A 22,512-nucleotide genomic window follows, 5' to 3' on the forward strand; every position below is an offset into this window, starting at 1 on the left:
AAATAATAATATCTTTTGCAAATGGTGCTGAGAAAAGAAGAATTTAACAATATTCCTATCTCTCACCTGAATTGGAACTCAAATCTAGATGGCTCAAAGACTTCAACATAAGACCTAACACTCTAAAACTGTTAGAGGAAAAGGAAGGAATGGATTTCAACACTTATGGACAATGATTTTCTCAATAAGACTCTTGTAGCATACGAAATAAGAAAAACAGTTGACAAATAGGCTGTCTTGAAAGTAAAAATGCTTCTATAGAACAAAAACAACTGTTTATAGAGTAAAGAGGTAGTACACAGAATGGGAAAATCTTTGCCAGATATACTTTCTGACAGAGGATTAATGTTCAGAACATCCAAAGAACTCAAACACTAAATACCAAGAAAGCAAACAATCCAATTAAAAACTAGAATACAGACTTAAACAGAATTTTTCAAAGAAAACAATAGGAAACTTGAAGTGTTCCATTTGGGGAAAGGTATCCTCTTCTATCAATCACACTGTAGCCATGAGAGTGGTAGGGGACTCCCACCTAGAGGCCAGGTCATCTGACTCAACCATGGCAATAAGCAGGGTGACAGACATCCCAGGTCACCTAAAAACCGTCACGTGAAAGCCTTCTCTCTGAGGATTAGATTTAATGGTACCAGAAAGCATCATGCAAGCTTCCACAGGAGAGAAACAGCCAACAGACCTAACTATGATGTCTATTAACCATTGCAACAACCAGGACAGCAAATAACTTAAGGTGCAGTAATGTCACTCAAACCTGGACAGTAACCAACAACTCTCTAACTGGACTTAAGGTGCACAGTAACCAACAACTCTCTAATTGGACAATAGGGAAATCATTCTTGGTTCTGGAAACATAGCAAACTACTCAGGGCTAGGGAAGTAATAGATCTTGAAGGAGAACCTACAAATACCACTTTACCAAATCAGCATAACCCTAGCTATAATCTAAATATTCTTTATTATGCTCCCAGCTAAGCATATCCTCACCCTTCACTGAGGAAACTTTTCTTTGCAACAGAAGAAAACCATTACAGAAAAACACAACCAGGTACACTGCAAAGGTATGGAGCCCAATCTCAGATGATATATTTATAACACAAGGCTCAGGGATCATTGTAGAAGAGGGAGATGAAAGATTGTGAGAGCCAGAGGAACAGAGAATTGGTTGTGAGATTGTTTCTCCTAGGAATGTCAGAAGCTACATCTATAAAGTCTCACCAACACAACTGCCTAACTAAGAGTGAACAAGGACAACAGCAATTGACACTGTAGAGTGTACAGGGTAAACCCAGGAGGCCTAAACCCTGCACAAAGATCCATAGGCAACCAAGGAATACTGGGGGAGGGGGGAGAATAACAATATTTCCAAGGGAAAAGCATACCAATTGGTTATCCATTACAGAGTGGTCATCCCCAAAAACATACATACAATTAACATTATACAAACTAACTGTATATATAAACACACAATATATTATTTATAAGCATATTATACACACATATACATATATGTATATAACAATTAATGAAAAACACAGACCATGGATCTGAAAAGAGAGTTTATATGGAGGAAAAGATATATTACATTCTCAAAAAAAATGAAAATAATTGATGTCCGTCATGTGTCTTCCTTTTACACACCTACTGTGTGGTATGACAGCCAGTACTCCTGATTTTGTCTCATTTATTTTAACCAGATGAAATGATTTATTTTTCTCCATTTACACGTAGTGAACCTGAGGACCAACCAGGTTAAATAAACTGGCAGGGTCACACAGCTTGTAAATGGCAGAACCAGCATGAAAGGCGAAGCTGTTTGGTTAACAAATCTCTATTTACTCCACTGTGTGACACTGGAATGAATTCAATGTCAACATAAACCCTCACTAATAATGGAAAGGTAGTATTGTAATTGAAATGGTTGACACTTGCTGTTAAAGCATTCGTGTCACAGACAGCTAAAGTATTTTCTAAATGTATTATACAATCCATGAAATAACCAGACCTTGTCACCATCTTAAAATAAAAAAATAAAGGAAGTACAGCATGGTTAGGACACTAGCCGTACTCTCACATTTTCTTTCATATAAGCTAGAAAGTATATCAATAATGTAGGTTAACGGTCTCAGTATTTGACTATGCTTGCCCTGTCTAGATTGTATAAAAAAAGAAAGCATAAATTTTAGTGAAATCCTACTGTTATTTTACAATCAATAGAATTATGCATAAGGCAGATCAGAAATGGTCTTTTGTCTCAAATGATGGTATTCTATTTTTGCTTAAGTGTAACAGTGAAAGTTTTATTTAAGAAAATAACCTAGGTTCACAGGAAAACAAAGTAAAACAAAGCAACACTAGCAACAAAATCAAAACAGCCAGGAGATAGAGAGGTTCAGGAAAGACTGAACATGTATTCCTATGTATGAGAGGATGTTGACAGGGCAAAAATAATTTCACAAACACAAGAGCTATGTAGCATATGAGCTAATCCAGAAAGGAAAGGAGTATTCTCATTATTAATTTTATATGAATTTAACTGTGGTCAAGTGCTCAATTAGTTGATCAAAGAGTATAAATTGTCCTGCACAGGGGTAAGACTTGTTCCTCAGATAGTAGTACTGTTTTGAGAGTTCATGGAAAGGAAACATCAGGGGATGGGTCTTAGTAGAAGGAGGTCTCTGAAAATATGGTCTTAGAGGATGTCATGTTCTGTCCCCTTTTTGTTACTCTTAGAATTGCAGTGGATATATTACAGATATGTGTACCATCTACAATGAATTTAATATAAGGCAAATTGGCCTCAAACATGTAAATGTGCCTCATGTAATTAGTTGAATGATTTAAAAGAAATCATTGAGGTGCTCAGCAAGCCTTAACACTGTAGCATCAATTCCTGTGTGAGATGCTAGCTTCTATGAGCTTGGAGCTTGCCAGCCCTAACAATGAAATGACACAGGTTTTTAGACATAACATACACATTCTAATATAAATATACTACTAACTGACCCATGGAAATATTTACTATAATAATTCTAAATTGCAATTAAATTAGTGCTTGTCAATAGCATGTTACAGTAAGAATATAACCCAGTGATATATGTTTATCTCATAGATCCTGTTGTAAGTTTTTAATCTTTCTTTTTTGTTCTTGTTGTTTGCCTGCTTGCTTGTTTGAGACAGTGTTTCTCTGTGAGGCCCTGGATATCCATGAACTTGCTCTGTAGACCAGGCTAGCCTGGAACTTAACATATTCTCCTGACTCTGCCTCTCAACTGCTCGGATTAAAGGCATGTATCAGCATAACTGGCCTCCCACTATGAACTTTCACTCTCCTCCAATGCTCAGAAACAAAAAAAAAATTCTATCCAAAATCATGGCTTCTGTTATTCTGAGAAATATAACCTCCATTTTGGCAAAATAACAGATTTTGATTTAGCTACTAGTTTGTGGAGCTCAGTTTGGCATCTGTGGTTTGCAGAAAAGCACTAATCTTTCTAAAAATGTATTTTTCTATTGTATGGATTTAAATATATACTTATGTATTTATTTCTATTCTTTGGCAGTTTCATACATGTATATAATGAATCTTAATTCTTTTTGCCCTCTATTGCTCTTTGGTATCAGCTGCTTCTTTCTCCCACTGGAACCCTGTTTCTTCCAATTCCCACTCATTTTTTTTTTTTTTTTTTGGTTTTTTGAGACAGAGTTTCTCTGTGTAGCTTTGTGCCTTTCCTGGAACTCGCTTTGGAGACCAGGCTGGCCTCAAACTCACAGAGATCTGCCTGGCTCCGCCTCCCGAGTACTGGGATTAAAGGCATGCGCCGCCACCTCAGCCCAGCACCCAATTCCCACTCTTACTTTCACGTTTGTATGTGTGTGTTTGACCCACCAGCTTTAAATAGGATTACCTACACAAGCATGGGTGCTGATTATTTATCCAGTTACAGGAAACTTATTAAGGGATAGACCACCAATGAAAGTGATATCCCTCCTTCTAGCCACCATTAATTGTCAATAGTCCCTCAGAAAGGGAAAGAGTCTTATGAGCTCTCCTCCCTTTTCCCACGAAATATGGGATATCTCCCCATAAATTGTTGATCAATAGGGTCTCAGTAGCCCCCAAACTAGTACAAGTGATGGCCATTGCTCTTGTTTTCCCACCAAAACAAGATGGTTAGATCCTATTGCAGAAGATACCACCCAACTTTAGTCACAAGAAATGTAGAAATCAAACTAGCGATGACTTGAAAAATTTCTCAATGCTCACTGGCTTTTCTAATGCTATGGGATGCTAGGGGAGAAAATTCAAATACTCAGCTGTAAAGCCATCCATGCAAAATAAGCTTATTGGTACAATTGGCAGTGGTGTGAATGTTATGGGGTTAATGAACTGCTTTCTGATTGTGTTCAAAGCCGTTTCCATAGAAGGTAAACCAGGTGTATTACTGTACAACCAGCCAACATCCCGTGCCTGAGAAAATTATAGGTCCTAGGGAAGAACCTACTACTACTATTTTGTTAGCAAAATGCCATCTAAATTGTATCATTTCACCCAAAGATTAGTGCTGCTCACAGCATTCACTGAAGCACTTCTTTTCCAAAGTCAAAAGCAGTATAGAAACTCACAATGGTCAAAGTGTAATCTATATGTGACTGTTGTGTGCGTGGTCCTAAAGGAAACATTCATATCATTCTTCTTCCCCACCCGAAGGCTCACGGGACATCCCAGAAGAGGGAATGGTGAGATCCAAAGAGAGAGGTTGGAGAGGAGGGCTGTGAAACAGTGAGTGTCCTTTAAGCACAACAAGGCTGAGAATCTCAGGAATTCACTGAAGCTCTGGCTATCTGAACAGGAACAATACAAGACTGGGCTGAAAAAAAAAATCAGAGCTGGTAGAGTAAATCAGTTCAGGCCCTTTGGGCTTTCAGCATCCTCATCGAAATGTCAGGTGTTATTCTAACAGGCCTACCTTTTTCACAGTCTTGCCTTTTTCCCTTGAGGCTTTCAACATCCTTTGTTCTGTACATTTCTTGTTTTGATTCTTGTGTGTCATGGTAGTTTATTTTCCCTTTTGATCTACTTCTTCTCTGTGTCTGGCACACGTTAGCAGCCACGACTTTCTTTAGAATTGGCAAAGTTTCTTCTACAATAGTTGAAAATATGTTCTGTGTCTTTGACTTGAATTTTTTCTTCTCTTATACATACTATTTCTGTTTGGTCTTCCTTAGATCCCATATTTCCTCAGTGTTTTGTGCCTGATTTTTTTTTTTTTTTTTTTTTTTTTTTTTTTGCAGCAGCCAACATGGATTTTTTTTTTAATTTTTTTTAATTTTACAATACTATTCAATTCTACATAATAGCCACAGATTCCCTTGTTCTCTCCCTTCCTGCCCCCCTCCCGCTCCCCCAGCCCACTCCCCATTCCCACCTCCTCCAGATCAAGGTCTCCCCGAGGACTGGGATCGACCTGATAGACTCAGTCCAGGCAGGTCCAGTCCCCTCCTCCCAGACTGAGCCAAGCATCCCTGCATAAGTCCCAGGTTTCAAACAGCCAACTCATGCAATGAGCCCAGGACCTGGTACCACTGCCTAGATGCCTCCCAAACAGATCAAGCCTGATTTTTTTTTTTTTAAGATTTAGCATTTTTCCACTGAGTGATATATTTCTTCTGTCTTATCTTTGAGATATATTATTCTTTTTTCCCCCTTGATCCAACCTGCTGGTGAGGGACTCCTCTGAGATTTTTGTTGGACTTTCTGAGCATTTTGCTTCAAGCTTTATTTCCATTTAGCTTTCTTCAGATAGTCTACACACACTACCAAAAGAGAAATGCAGTTATCAATCTTATCTAGCTTTGAAGCCTTGGAGTTAAAATCCTGGCAGATATACCCATTTTTGGAAAAGGAGCACAAACATTATGATAGTAACCAAGTTAAGGCCTGCTCCATGAGATGAACTGATGCTCGACACTGTCAGTGAAAACAGGAGTCTAAGACTATATACGACATAGGGCCCTGGAGAAAATGTGCTACTGTTATTCTCCTAAATGAAAATAGCAAAAAGGGTTTCTAATGACATGTTGCTATACTCATAGATAGAGCTTCAGTCATCACTTATCAGAGGGGTTTCAATCGATGACAATTAACACAGAAACCCGCACAGGTTTCATGTGCAAAGAATAAGAGACTTTGGAATGCTCAGTTCTAAATTGGATGTTTATGTTATACCGATCACCTCAAGACTCCAGGATCTATGTCAACAGGGGAGAGGGTTAAGAAGATTGCTGAGATTCAGAGGTTGTGGATGATTTCAAGGAAATGGCTTTTCCAGACACAACAGGACAGATACCCATATGAAGTCAGAGATTGTGGCAGCTTTCAGAAGACCATCACGAGTTCCTGCCCAACAAAATCTCAGAATGGAGGAGGAGATCTGGGCAAGAAGTCCCAGCCATAGCCAATGGACTATTGACATTTGAATTCTGTTGCAGGAGAGAAAGTCAGTTTCTTCAATGGACTGATGCTCATATACGAACCACACTCCAGACCAGCACCATGACAAGAAGAAGCTGGCCAACACCAGCTGGACTCCATGTTTGGTGATTTTATGTCACTTTCATATAGAGAAAGAGGCAGAGAGAGAACATGAGATTGGATAGATAGAGGTAGGGGGCTATCAGGGAGGAGCTGAGGACAAGAATGAAACAATAAAAATATATTGTATAGAATTCTCAAGGGTTATATAAAAATATTATTTAAGAAAATCAAAAATGGCCGGGCAGTGGTGGTACACACCTTTAAGCCCAGCACTTGGGAGACAGAGCCAAGCAGATCTCTGTGAGTTCAAGGCCAGCCTGATCTACAGAGCAAGATCCAGGACAGGCACCAAAAGTACATAGCGAAACCCTGTCTCCAAAAACAAAACTAAATGAATAAATAAATAAATAAATAAATAAATAAATAAATAAATATTGTGCTTCTGAAATGCTTTTATTTTTCAGTGAGGTATAGTTTTATTATAATAAATACTTTTCATACAAACTGATCTAAATAAAAATAACAATACTAATATTAGTAATGATGGTCTTATAATAATTATTGTCACTTAAGATTAGTTTGCTTGAAGCATGAAAGTCATGTTATTTTGGTATCTTCAAATAAGATAATACTTAATAACACTTTTCATTGTTATTCCAATTAGAATATGCCTTGAATAATTATAAAATATTTTATCCTGGAGCATTTGCATAATATACATAATTCCTCCAGAAAAATACTTAAAATTTTGTTATGATAATTTAAATAGATTATAATGGTATTTTGTAAGAGTTAATTATCTTAAGCAACAATAAAATATAATGCAAACTCTCTAAAGATGGAAATTATGTAACTTATTTATTCCAAAGATCCTCAAATGACTGCAGATTAATGTTATAATAAAAATCAATGTGAAAAATGAATTATTTAAATTCCGGACAGTGCTAGAGTTTTAATTATAAAGCAATACAGTAATTAGTGAAAAATGCATTTCATATATTTCATGATGATTTTAATTGGATTACATTCCTTATTTGAAAAGGATCTTAAAATACAATCACACTCAGCTTTGTTACAATGTAAATGTTCATCAGTAAGATGTGTTTCATGACTACAGAATGATGAACCTACTGCACATTCACAAAATATTCTTTTAAGTATGATCCATGGAGTAGAGACAAGAGAAGCTTCAGTATATGGTTATAAACAGCCAATTCCTATGGCTTGGTCTGAACACAGTTTTTCTTCAAATTATTTAAGATGGCCCTCCAGATTAGGGCTCCCTAACAACAAAGTCAAAGTTAATTAGTCTTCACTAACAGACAAGCAGTAAACTTCATGAGGTCAGCTCCACCCCCAAGAAAGTGGACGTAAGGGAGAGGTTTTTAAAGCAGTGTCTGATTTTATAGGTAGTGCAGGGAAAGGCTAAGCCAATAAAATGTAATGGTTCCATTCTATATTTTAATAGCAACCTCCAAAGGACAGAGCACTTCTCTGTGATTTGAAGGCAAGGCCCTGTACCAGGTTAAAAATGGCACGTGAGCACAGAAAATGACTGTCATTTTACTTTCATCCTGAGAACGGAATATAACAAGTGAATAGCAATCAAATGTATACCAATCATTGGTTTGGGAGGTCGATTCTTCCTACGCTGAGCCACGAGGAGACCCCAGAAGCCACCCTGAGACTCCTTCAGTTGATAAATCATGGGAGGTCTATCACATGAGGGGGAGAAAGAACACCAACCTAAGAATCTTGGGATGCTATTAGGAAATGTTAGGCGTGAGCAGCTGTAGTCAATTATGGCTTCATTTTCTCTTCAGTCGTCTTTGGTTGCATGCCATAACTGCACAGGGCATTGAGGTTTATGGCTCTAAAATAGCCTTGTCATTTTGTGAAGCCTACCAGAGCAGAGAGGTTTGATAAATGGTTTTTTTTAAAAAAAAAAAAAAAAATGTTACTTAGAAAGCAGCTTCAATCAGATTAGTTCTCGACTGTTTATTTTCAGAATCTTGATCATCCCCAAGCATCTCATAGCTACAATGATGGCACAAAATTGAAGAGTAAGATAAAAGATTCAACAAAATCTATTTATTTGTTTACAGGTTGTTTATGATGCGTTTTCTAGTAATCCAATTTAGTAAATGCTCTGTGAATTCGCTCTTAGAAGGAACCTTGTCATGGAATACTGGAGTGAAGATGATATGAATTCGTCACAGAGAAGATATGGTTTCCAAATCTCAACAATCACAAAGTTGTTATTTTGCTTACAACAGGAAACCATTTAATGGTTTTGTTACCAGCATTCTTTTAAAATCTATGTCATCACTTAAAATAGGAGGAAATAAAATAATTCTCAATTGGTGTGTTCCAAGGCCCAACCCATCAGATATTACCATAGTGAAAATAACAAGAGAAATCTATTTAGAAACAAACACAGCTTTGGAGACTCCATTACTTAATTTACTACTAAGGATCCTTATGTAAAAAGAACATAATTTATTGAAAAGAAATCACATGAAATTCTGGAAGGCAGCAGTGTGGGGGAAAGGTTCCAATTCTGAGCAGATCGCAGGAGCAACAGGGCATTTTCCCACTGGTGATCAGTGTAATTGCAACATTGATGGGATTCAGTATCTCCTCCATGTGAAATTTGTCTTTCATCCAATCAACGCAAACAAGTAATGCACTGCAAGGTATATTATATTCCATCCACTTCCCAATAAAGTCAGTGGTGTCCAATCAGGCTTCTATTGTCAGCAGAGAATCTGAAATTGATACAATCATCAAATTGATCCAAAGTTGTCAATCACCCTGCATCTTTTCTTCCCTTCCTTTTTCCCCCTTCAGGATTTAAGAATTCCAATGGGGAGTGTCATATTGATTTGAGAATTTAAAGAGTAATTGTTGAAATGGGGGGAGTGTTTTCTAATTATTTGCAAATGAAAAACTCAAATTGCTTCAATATGTCCTCTATTGATAAGTAAGTACCTTTTGAATGAAAAATCATGTACTTTTGCAAAAAACTATTTTTTATTTAATTGGCTATATTTTATGTACCACTCTTTAAAGTACTGGGAAAACTTATACTACATTATACATTTTTGAGACTGTTAAGGATCAATTGAAGTTCCCAAGAATGTCTTTTATTTTATGTTTATATATACAAAAAAGGAAGACTTACATTAGGTGTGTTATTTTGTAATCTTTACATGTTTCCATACTATACACGTATGTTATTTCAATGGAGTGGAAGGAAGATTTTTAAAGACAGGGACAGAGCTACATATGTGTTTTAATTATAATTCTAATCTGGGACATTAAGTTCAACAGTAGAAGAGTGAGACTTTCATGGTAAGTAAGCATTTTCTTTGTTGCCACTTTTTCTAAGGGTGATTGAGTTTGTTATCCATAGAGTTTGTCCTGAAATTCTCAAAATAGTGTCATTTCCTTGAATGTTAGGGCTCTGGTTTCCTTAGAAAATATTATTAGATGACACACCTTAACCTCTGCTCTTAATGGGAGAAAAGACCCCTCTCATCTTCTTCTGGAAGAATTATGATATCCACCACATTTCAGCTTCTATCACCTGTTTCCACCATTTGCAACCACAAATTCCCCTCTATGTGCTTGTTATACATGGTGTGTAAGACAGAATTTTCTTAGGATTCTTTAAATAACTTATTTGATCTAGGAAACATATGCAAATAACTAGAACAGAGCTAGCTCTAAACAATAGAGTTAACAGAAAATACCAAGTTCACAATGATGCTAGTATTGATACGAGCATTTAAAGACATTCTATGTTGAACTTTAAACACAAAAGTAGAAGGAGAATGTAGATCAGGAACAACGATCGTGTGCATTGAAACCATTAGAGATTTCTTTGACTCTTCTCATTGAGAGCAAAATTCGTGACATTTTGGAAATCTAATCTTATCTGTGATTCACTGAATTCAACAGTTCAAGGATGCTATAGCTAAGCCTGCATATAATAAACAACACACTAGAAAGAGATAATCAAGCTGACATATGGCATTTATCCAAGTAAAATGTCTTACTGTACTCATACTTGTGTCTCAAATAGAAAAATAATTACCATTTTTCAGATGCTAGCTAGCTTCCCCACCCTTAAATGCAGTTGCTGTTTGTTACAATAAAGGTTGTTAAGAATTATATATATATGCATATCTATGGAGTGGGGAGCAGATGCCACCCATAGGATAAATGATGTCACTGCCATGTGAGCTATTAGACAGTAAACAGTGACAAAATTAGTTCATTACTGACCAGAGCCACGCACATGTGATAAAAATTGTTTCACAAAGAGAATTGTAGCACCTGTTTACAGCTGCTATTAATATTCATATATCCATCCAGAAAATAATATGCAAACAGATGGATGAAATTTGAAACCTGTCAAAGCACAATTTCTTAATTGCCTTAAATAAAATATTCCTGCAGTTGGTGTAGAAGCAATTAGATGCATGCTATATTCATTACCATTTCCTAGTGTCAAGTTTTTATAATTAGGAAAATTGATATTCTAGATATTCATCACAGGGCTAGTGATAGTTGCAAAAACTCAACTAGGAAATCTATAATAATAGTTGTAAAGAATACAGGTATAATTAGCACCATTAGGTAAGCAAATAATAGTTTGAAACGTACTAATTTTACACTATTATTTATACAGCATCATAATTATTCTTACTCATGTGTATTTATGCTCTAGAATCCATCTAACAAGAAGTATGCAATAAAATAATTTGTCATGATTTTATACATGCACCAACCAAACCAAGGATGGAAATACATATTTGATTATTTAGGCCTACCTTTTGGACCTTGTGTATTGAGAAATTTGGACACTTGTAACAAATAGCTCTGCAATGTGTCTATGAGTTCTACATTACAAAGTTATATAATCTTTCCTTATTAGTAAAATATAATCTAAAATCTAACCATATTTAATGTATCAAGTGTCATGAGTTTCATTTGTTTTTCTTTCTTTGTTTCTTGAGATAGAACCTTACTATGTGGCACTAGCTAGCCTAAAACTTATTATGTAGAGCAGGCCTGTGTTGAAATAACTGATCTTTGTGCCTCTATTCCTTGTACTGGAATTACAGGTATGTACCACCATGTCTACTCAGAGCTTAAATTTAAAAAGCTTTTGCTATTATTTCAACTTTCAAAAATTAAATTTTATTTAACCAAGTTTTAGTTAATCACCTTCAATTTTATAACACTAGCCTACATAATCATCATATCTTCATTACAGTGATTCCTTGGCCTCAAGAATTTCCCAAGAATTCAAGGTTAGTTTGGCATTGGGAAAGACACCTGCATAATTTCAGATTTTATAATGTTCCAGGGAGTAGAAATGTTCAACCATCCAAAGCCACCCGAAAGGCATTTAATTAAGTTCATTACCATCCATGACTTCCAAAAACAAAACATGAGAAAGAATTCTTACACAATACAAGTAATTGTGAGGAGTGTTTTAATTTTAACTAATTTCAGTGAGTTACAGAGGAGAAGAGAACAAGTCTTGGATAAGAATTATCAGTATTACTGATAAAGTAAACATTAATATGCTAATTTGAAACAAAAGATATAAAAGGGATTAAAATCATAGACTAAAAAGAAAAATTATAGGGAAACTCAAGACTTATCTAGTTAGCTGTATGTCATTTAATATTTCCCATCAGTGTCTGTGGCTCTATCAGTGAACAAAATACACAGTAACAAATTTGTATTAATTTATAAAATTCAGATGATTAAAACAGTTTGTGTATACTCCTGATCTACCACCTAATTATTTTCATTTTGGTGGTAAAGTTGACCTTAATATTTCTTAACATTCATTCCAAGGTAGAAACATATTCAAAATTCATCACTAATCACCTCTTTATTTGTAACACTAAAGACTAAATGATTTGATGAGGAATTCTAGGAAACTGATTTTAAAAAGAACTGTAGATACAATATCATAGACTTCTTTATGTTCCAATATGACTTATTCTTCGTTGTCAACAGGACCTGTTTTAACAGTCACAACTTTAGACATGTCTATTTAGGTGTTTCCAGAGAGACTCTCTGAAGAAGGAAGAACTACCTGGAATCCATGCAGCAATATCCCATGACCTGCAGTGCCAGACTGAATAAAAAGGATACCACCAGAAGGGAATACTACTGTTCATCTCTTTCTTTCTACTGCATGATTGTAGACATAATATGATCATGATCTGTGTGTCTCCTGGGTCATATTTCGCCCCTTTAGGGAGGAGAACTTGGTAGGTGGTGGTTATTGAAGGTGTGGGTAACTGTGGCAATTTATTAACACTAGGCAGCAGTAGTTTGCTGTGTTTATTGACATCCCTCCACAAAAGACTTCTCTGTGACATGAGATGTTGTCCCTTAGCATTTGAACACAGTACGTCATCTTCCACAATTGGAATCACATCCCTCAGCTCTTGCCACTGCTTTATCAACTAAGGCTATGTGATATTTTAAATCCATTGTCATTTCAACAGTGCTCATGGCCTTGTCATCAACCTCAAGTCCATTGGAGAAAACCCCTTTCTTCCAGGAGAAGAAACAAATGAAACAAATACTCATGGAATTTTTTTTATCATAAAGTCACAGCATTCCACTTGCCTCTTTAGGCCCTATTTCTAATTCTGAACTAGTTGCTATTCCTACCACATCCACCTCTGAGATTGAGCTATTCAATGTTATACAAGAGGGCTAGGTCACCTTCATCTGTACAGTGAATCCTTTAATTCCTCTCCTAATTCAAGATAATGCTTAGAGTTATCTAGAATAGTGTATTATTTCATGAAAGTTTTCCTTTGATTTTTTTTTTTTAGCTTTACCATCTATGGTACCCCAGCTTTGTGAAAAGTTGTTCTTAAATGATCAGAAGCAAAAGCCAAAATGACTCTCTGACACAGAAACTGCAGCGTAAAACCAACATTCATCTCAATGTACTAACACAGCAGAGCTTCGACCACGCCAGCAGAATACTTGGGAAATCAGATGTACTGTTGTTATTTAGCAATGATATTGTAAAAGGTATCTCTCTGTGGGATGTAATTCTCATTAGTGGTCTTAAAATATTCAGGAACTCATGTTGAAACAGATGTACTATCCAGGCTCAATATCCTATTCATAGGGCATAGACAGAGGGATTTGGAATCATTCATAAGAGCCTTTGAGTTTTCAGGACTAAGGATGCTGGCATCTCCCTGAAGTCATCAACCACATTAGGCCCTGCCAACTGTTGCAGCCTTGAAGAGAGACACCGATTTCTCTCTCTAGCTCTGGGAGCCATAGATGACATCTTTTTCTAAAGGTGCTTCATGTAGGTAAAGATCTGCTGGTAGGTGTGGCTCTTTCCTAGTGCTCTGACCTAGAACCTGTGCATGAATTGCTGAAGTTTCTACTCCATCTTTTACATTACGGGAATGATTTCTCTTCTTAAGCTACATGGACACAGCAGCTGACTTCCAAAGTTTCGTCCACTGATTCGCACCTCTCTCACCTTGAACAGAACTGGAATCTGGGCTATTCTTCAGATTAGGATTTGTTTTTACTTCTTTACTAACTGGCATAAGAAGCCCAAGGTTTTAAAAATACATTTATTTTGTAATTTTCGATTATGTGTTTGCTTATGTGTCTGTGTGAGCAAAGGTGCTCAAGAGTAGAGAGACCAGAGGAGTGAGATCCCCTGGAGCTAGGTGCCTGGTCTCAAACTCTGCCTCTGCCTTCTAGACAGCCTGTATTAAAGGAATGTGCCACCACACCCAGTGAATCCTCACTTTCAACCTTAGATTCGCAAGTCTTCTGTCATGGACACACGTATTGCTAGCTTTGGCTTTAAAATGAGCAATAATCAATTCTTTCTTTCACTGGAACACCCATAGACTTATTAATTGGCCCAGTTTGAAGAAGTGTTATCTTAGGAAAGACTGAGGTCTACAGAAAGGTGGTAAGATGAGGCAAAGATGGTTAGTGAAACAATTAGAATCCAGAGAATACTTATCTGTTAAATTCATTCCTCATTTGGACACAGCTCATAATGCTCTAAAACTATTACAATAGAAAAAAAATCATTAACAACTGATCAAAACAACAGTTCCATAATGGTAGTCATGTAGATAATGCGGCTTGTGGTGGTAAGGAACTGTGGGATAGTGGGATTATTTCTAAAATGTGGCAGAGAGATGAAAGCCATCACATGCTGTTAGGAAAAAAAATGTGTGAATAGAGCCTGTTGTTATGGGTTGCCACACACTTTCAATTCATAGAGAACAACATTGATCAGCCAAAGTGCAGAAACACCAAGCCCAAACACAGAAAGCTTGTATGCATTCTGCTTGAGCACAACTGAAAAGACAGTCTTGCATAATTCTATAGCATTTAAAATGAAAAAAAAAAAAGAGTGGCCTGAAAAATCATTGCAGAGTAGGTAAGGAGCATGATGAGTGTCCTCATGAACCATATAAAGAGGTATCTTCATATGAGTACAGGTATGCATGAGGGCTGTAGAACCCCTGGAGACGGAACTATAGATGGTTATAAGGTTCCTGATGTGGACATAGGGGACAAACTTGGATCCTCTGTAATAAGGCAGTGCATGCCCTTAAGCATGGAATCATTTCTCCAGCACTTATTGGAGATTTGAGTGAAATTTTGAGACATTTATTTTTGATGATCCATTTCAGAATATAAATTTCAGTATTAACAGCAATAGATAGTATCAAAATTAAGGATTTAGTCCCAATCTTCTTTGCATGAGGCACAATTATGCTATAAAGAGCAGCGATTTTCTTTTCCTGAGTATGTTTATGAAGAAGAGAGAAAGGCAGGGTAAAAAAAACCACCCTAAATAGAGAACTAAAGAAGCAAGAGGCAAAGCTGGAAGGTATGTCTTCACAGAAGCCCGGGGTTGTGATGGTTCAGAAAGTAGCAAAGAACCAATTCTGAAAATGACATCTCGATTATAAAATAAAATAAGGTAGAAGATATTGTTGTAGCTTGGGGTTCTTTGACAGGAATTCCAGGATAATTCTTTTTTTTTTTTTTTTTTTTTTTTTTTTTTTTTTTTTTTAAAGGTTTTCTGTGTAGCTTTGCGTTTCTGATCATTGTACCAGGTGTCGAATCACAGAGATTGTCTGATGATGGATAAAGGAAAGGTAAAATTTCAATAATAGTGTGAATAAGCATACAGTAAGAAAGTGAGGACATAAATAAATAGGTAGAAAGGAGGAAGTTTGGGGATTTAAAGGACGTGGTAGAAAAGATTTTGAAGTGAGAATAAGCAATGGTGGACTTGTAGCTGGAACACCTAAGTAGAAGCACCATAAATCCCAGAAGAGGAAGCCTAAACATCTGCTAGAGCACTTTTAATCTGTGGAGTTACTTTACAAACCTGAAATAAAATCATATGCCAAATATAACATTGCATAAAATAACTTAAATATACTAGCAAAAAGTGAATGATGATGGAAAAGTTTGAGTGTCACATTTTTAAGAAAGACTGATTTGACACTGAGTGTGCTCTAGATATCATCACAATTGCTGGAGGAGGTATTTTAGGAGAGGGAGACAGAGATAATAATGGAAAGATACCATTCATTATATTACAAAATACAATGAATCAGGACAAAAAATTGGAGAGTTTTGAAGGGTGTGATAATTTAAAAGAGTATCCTGAAAAGGTCTTTAGAAAGGTAAACATGAAAAAATGGCCAAAGGTATCAAGCAAATGGGCAATGAAACTATTTGGCAAGGATAAATGAAAGACTGTAGAATGTAATTACAATGCTTGGAGAAAAATATGGAAACCTGTAGAACGAGGGTGATCAAGACAAAAATATTCCAATAGAAACCAAAGATAATGAGAATGCCTTAGGTATATGGAGAGTATATATGGGGACTATAGAGCATTAAAAAATGACATTTATTCAAAAAATGGGAGGCCATGGCAAACATTTGAGGAAAAGGAGTGTTACTGTCTAAGATAGAGGAAGAAAAGCAGAAACAAGAGGAAGAATCGCAGACTCTTTCAATAGTACGCATGATGGCTATGGGTTTAGGTTATAGTAAAGTACTTGCAAGCACGTATCTGGTCTTGAGTTGAGTCCTCCACACTGCAAATACATAGAGAGTCAGGACCAGAAAGATGATGGCTGAGGCAAAGGCAGTGCTAGCAGTATTGACAAAACAGCAGGCTTCTAGATACATGCAGAGATTTCTAGTAGAGCTCACAGGATTTATGGCAATATTTTATATAAATTTAATATGAAGAAAAGCAACACAAAGCTGAATATTTGAACAATAGAGTACAAAAGGGATGGCAGAGGACAGTGATTTGAACTCAGTATCTTACTGATGGGAGATGTATTTCAGTGGCAGAGTACTTGACCAATGTGCACAGTATCTTAGATTCTCTCCAGGTACCAAAATTGTATTCTGCAATGACCAAATTAAGGGTGCACTGAACTTAGTCGCCTGAGCCATAATATTAGCATTTATAGTCACAATTCCTTCATCTTTTGCTTGCAGGAAATTTAATTGTCTTTTTGATATTTCTATTTCCCCATTTGTAAAATTGGGAGAGTATACTCATAATCTACTGCCTAGTGTTGCTAAGAGGTCTAAATTGGTGAATATTAAAGTGCCTAGATTAGGGTGTGGTCCACAATAACGATTATGATGATTCTGAGATTAGTATTTGGGAGGGAAGGTACACACTGGGTTCTTCAAGTTTGAGTCACCATGAGATAGAACTGCATTGATTTATTGAAAGCATCTTGACATCAAGGAGGTACCCAAACATTTTCCAGGGGGAAATGCCAATATGCATTAGTTTTAAGGTTTTGATGTATAACTGGTATTTAAATTTGACTAGAGAAATGAGAAACAATGCGTTGGTAGGCTGAATCTTATGGACATTTTAGCAATTAAAGGATTGAAATGAGTCAGAAATGACAAGGAAGCCTATGAAGGTACAAGGCAGCAAGAAGGAACACTTGGTGCCTGGAGCTGAATTAAACACCAGAGTCACCATCAATTCAATTAGGACTAAGGAATTCATCCCTGGTCTCAGCAGTGCTTTTGTCATTGTTCAAGGTCAAGGCCTAGACAAAGGATAACAGAATTACATGTCAGGAAGAAAATATGGCAAGCGTGGTTTAAGAGAGAATAAGAATAGACAAATTGAAGATGTGTTGCAATCAACTTTCCATGCAATGATATACATATGATAAATGACTGATTAAAGATTAGAGGGTTCTTTGACTTGCATATTTCTAGATTTTGTTTCATGATTGACTGGTCCTACAGCTTTGTTCTAATGGGAAGGCAGAACACCAGACTGCAGATACTTGGTAGGACAAAGCCACTTGTGTTGTGTCATGACTGTGAAGCAAAAGAAAGTGAGGGCAGGCCCACTTTCCACTCCAAGGGTGCTCCCTGGATTGCTGGAAGGCCTGCCAAAAGTCATTATGATTTACAGATTCAGCCATCTTTAATAGCACCAAACTGGGACCATGCCTTTGGGAGATAGTGCAGAGCCAAACTCCAGTAACCTTTATTATGATCTTGAAGATGATTGAAGGTTTGTCCTGAAGGTAAGGCAAGATAGTCACTAACTAGAGAAAGAAGCAGAAAGTAGATGGACTTTGTTTTGTTTTATAATATGAGACAACAGCTTGTTTTTAGATTTGCAGAAAATATATCAATGAAAAGGTGTAATGTTAACATGAGTGAAGACATTTCTAGAGTAATGTACTTGCAAGGCAAAGAGCAGTAAAATCCAGTAACTGGCTTCATGCTTGGTTCACTAATGATTCATCCTTGATAGTCATTCATGGAGAGAAAGAGATTTGTAAAAGCTTGTACATTCATTTGTAACTGATTCAACCTTTTACACTGGATTAAGAAACAGCATGAAACTTTGAACATGAAACTGAGGGAGTAGGTGTGGAAGTTAGAAGAGAATGTAGAAGTGATCTTTCATACTTAGTGGGGGTATCACAGAATTGTGTAGGTAATTTTAAAGAAGAGATTATGGGTAAAGTTTTCTGAGACACAAGATTTGGATCACATATCTTTAAGGAGAGATGGAAAGGTTTGAAAGTCACACAAAGGTTGAGGACATCTGTATGGCTGCCCATAGGAGATGTGTGAAAAGGAAGACGTTCTCTTATTGGTAGTGCTTAGGGAGAGACTACACCTTCACACTTTTTTCCAGTAAAAATGTGAAAGAACTTTTCTAAAAGACTGCTGTTTAGTTAATTGTGGTAGTTTGAATGAAAATGGTCTCATAGGCTCATAGAGAGTGGCACTATTAGGACATTTGACCTTGTTTGGGTAGGCGAGGCCTTATGGAAGCAACTGTGTCACTGAGAGCGGGCTTTGAGGTTTCAGATGTTCAAGCTAGGCCGTGTGTACTACTCTTCCAGCTGAATGCCAATCCAGATGTAGAACTCATAGCTGCTTCTCTAGCACCATGTCTCCATGCATGCCACCACGCTCCCTTCTATGATGACAATGGACTAACCTCCAAACTGTAAGCCATCCCCTTATAAGAGCTAGTGTGGTCATAGTATATCTGCACAGCAATGAAAACCCTAACTATGACATTAATGTTCTTGAAATTTGAGTTTGTAAAACACATCTAGTCAGAGACATATTTTTACTCAGCAGACAGATCAATCTCACAGAAATAAAATTATTGAACAATAAATTCCTAACTTACATACGAGCCCAATATTTATTCAAAAGAGAAGAAAACAACCTCATAAAACAAAAGCCATGCAAGTAACTAACAGAAAAATTAACACTATGTCCTAAAGAAAGGGGACTAATATTTAGAGAGATGTGATAACAGTTCTGTAATATTAACATACATCAAGTTTATATGACAGTAAGAAAAAAACACACAAAGTTCCTCATAGAAGGTAATTGCCAGAATATTTCCAAGAATCTTCCAAAAATCGTGTGTTCCTTGTTTCTTTTTTTGGGGGGGTCATTCTATCCCTTCCTTCCTTCCCTCCCTCCCTCCTCCCTCCCTCCCTCCCTCCTCCTCCTCCTTACTCCTCCTCCTCCTTCTTTGTTTTTTGAGACAGGGTTTCTCTGTGTAGCTTTGCACCTTTCCTGGAACTCACTCTGTAGCACAGGCTGGCCTTGAACTCACAGAGATCCACCTGCCTCTGCCTGGGATTAAAGGTGTTCGTGCCGCACTACTTTTCTCATAAGGGACAGATATGTCACAGCCCTGTTTAACACACCTTAATAGATTATGTATAGAAAACTAAATGCATAACACCTGGAACAAAGGAATCCTTTGCTTATGTTAGCCAAAGTTCTTATAATAAGTTTTAGACAAAATTAATACAGATATTGGGGTTAAATAAGTAACTCATTCATTTATATTCTTTATACTGTTTTGAGAACTATAGTTAATACTTTTTTTCATTACCTAAATAAACTTGTGGTTTAGCCAATTGCTACGTAATGAGAACAATAGATATAAAGTGTTCAGACAGTTTAGGACAGGAAATTGGAAGGGCTCCTTTCTGTGGCTGAAAATGTCCTAGGTTCCAGGGAACTTTTATTTGTGAGCCCACATGCAAGAAGGTGCACATGAGGATGTGAAACTTCAGTCCAGGCACTGTTCACACTGGTGAAAAGCTTGGAATTTGATATCTGTTTTTTATGATAGAAATACATTATATCTATTCTTCAACTTCAATTATGTCTTAAATGATTTTATAAAATATACTTTTACAGAAGTAAGCCACATGTTATAGTTATAGATTCAAATCTTTGAAAATGTAGATACATATAATATATACATACTTATATATAATTTCATTATATATATATTAATATTATATATTATTTCTCATATAAAACTATAAGAATTAAGCAAAAATCCTGTCTGGATATACATTTCTGTTTAATACAGGGTTTAACCCATACAGGATGTAATAACCTTGGAAGCTCTATCATGATCAGCTTTGAACTCTGCTTCCCATTTCACTGGTAATACAGGAAAGAAAAATGCCACAAATGTTCCTCCTTAAACCTCCTGGCAAGAAAAAAAAAAAAAAGGAGTACCTTTGTCCCTGGCCGAGAAATGGCATCTGATCAGCTCCTAAGAGTAAAATATGCCATACTATTGTTGCCTCCCTTGGGAGCTAATCCAGCTGAAGCTGTCAATCATCTGGCCAGGAGTTCATCCACCAGGAAACCTGACTCACCTGAAGCTGTGTTACAGAGATGTGTGGCATAATTGTCTCCTTAATGAGATAATGTACTTATTCTTCCTAGAAAGCCTCCCCTCAATGCAGTCACTTATGGCAATAATGCCAAGCCTGTCTATTTTTCTCAGTCCGAATGCAAACAATATGACTTTTCCTTTTTCTTCTCCTTATTTTATCTTTATTGTATATATCTGTGTGCGTGTGTGTGTGCAGGTATGTATAAGTGTCTTCCCAAGCCAGGAAGGGCAGTGGATCTCCTGGAGCTGGAGTTAACCACTGTTTGTGAGCAACCTGATAAGCCTGCTGGGAACTGGATTCAGGTCTTCTGAAAGAACAAGAGTTCTTAACTAATAAAACTTAACTAAGAGTTCTTAACTAATAAAACTCTCTGCCAAAAAGACAAAGTATTAAACCAGTTCCTAATGTATTATTGTCAAGTCCATAGAATAATCCCTTGTCTCATCAATACTGGGAGAATATTGAAAAATAAGGGAAAGAAAGATTCAAGAGCCAGTGGTGGTGAGTAACTGTGAAAAGTACAGAATCTCTGTAATTAGTTATCCTAGTTATAATAATGAGTTAGCTTCTCACATGAACTCACAGTAATTGTGACAGCATGTGCTCCACCTATGCAAACTCAAGCCGGACAAAATCCCACCATGGAGTAAGGAGGTTATCAAGAAACCCTACTCTTAAGTAAGGATATATTGGTAATTGATAACTGTCAGAAGAGGAAACGGTAGTTCCCTTTAAGATTTGGCCTTTGGTATTTCAGCTATTCCCAAATGCATGGCTATGCACCAGGAGTATAGACGCAGCATGAAACAAACACACTGGGTTTAAAGATAAAATGACGAAACAAAGTTGAATAAGCATTGGTGAAAAGGGAGGCATCTGACAGCCGATGGTAGAGGGAAACATATTTAAAATATGATGTATGGAATTCACAGAGAATTAGTAAAAACATATTTTTTTCCTCATCTGAAATTTTTTTCCTTTTATTTTATTTTACAATACCATTCAGTTCTACATATCAGCAACCAATTCCTTGTTCTCCCCCCTCTTTCCCCCCTCCACTTCCCCCCAGCCCACCTCCCATTCCCGCCTCCTCCAGGGCAAAGCCTCCCCCAAGGACTGAGATCAACCTGGTAGACTCAGTCCAGGCAAGTCCAGTCCCCTCCTCCCAGACTGAGCCAAGCGTCCCTGCATAAGCCCCAGGTTTCAAACAGCTAACTCATGCAATGAGCACAGGACCCGGTACCACTGTCTAGATTCCTACCAAACAGATCAAGCCAATCAACTGTCTCACCTATTCAGAGGGCCTGATCCAGTTGGGGGCCCCTCAGCCTTTGGTTCATAGTTCATATGTTTCCATTCGTTTGGCTATTTGTCCCTGTGCTTTATCCAACCTTGGTTTCAACAATTCTCGTTCATATAAACCCTCCTCTTTCTCGCTAATTAGACTCCCGGAGCTCCACCCAGGGCCTAGCCTTGGATCTCTGCATCCAGATCCCTCAGTTGTTGGATGGGGTTTCTAGCATGACTATTAGGGTGTTTGGCCATCCCATCACCAGAGTAGGTCAATTCTGGCTGTCTCTTGACCATTGCCAGCAGTCTTTTGTGGGGGTATCTTTGTGGATTTCTGTGGGCCTCTCTAGCACTTTGTTTCTTCCT

Source organism: Peromyscus leucopus, chromosome 11 (genome assembly GCF_004664715.2).
Source record: "Peromyscus leucopus breed LL Stock chromosome 11, UCI_PerLeu_2.1, whole genome shotgun sequence".
Taxonomy (NCBI): domain Eukaryota; kingdom Metazoa; phylum Chordata; class Mammalia; order Rodentia; family Cricetidae; genus Peromyscus; species Peromyscus leucopus.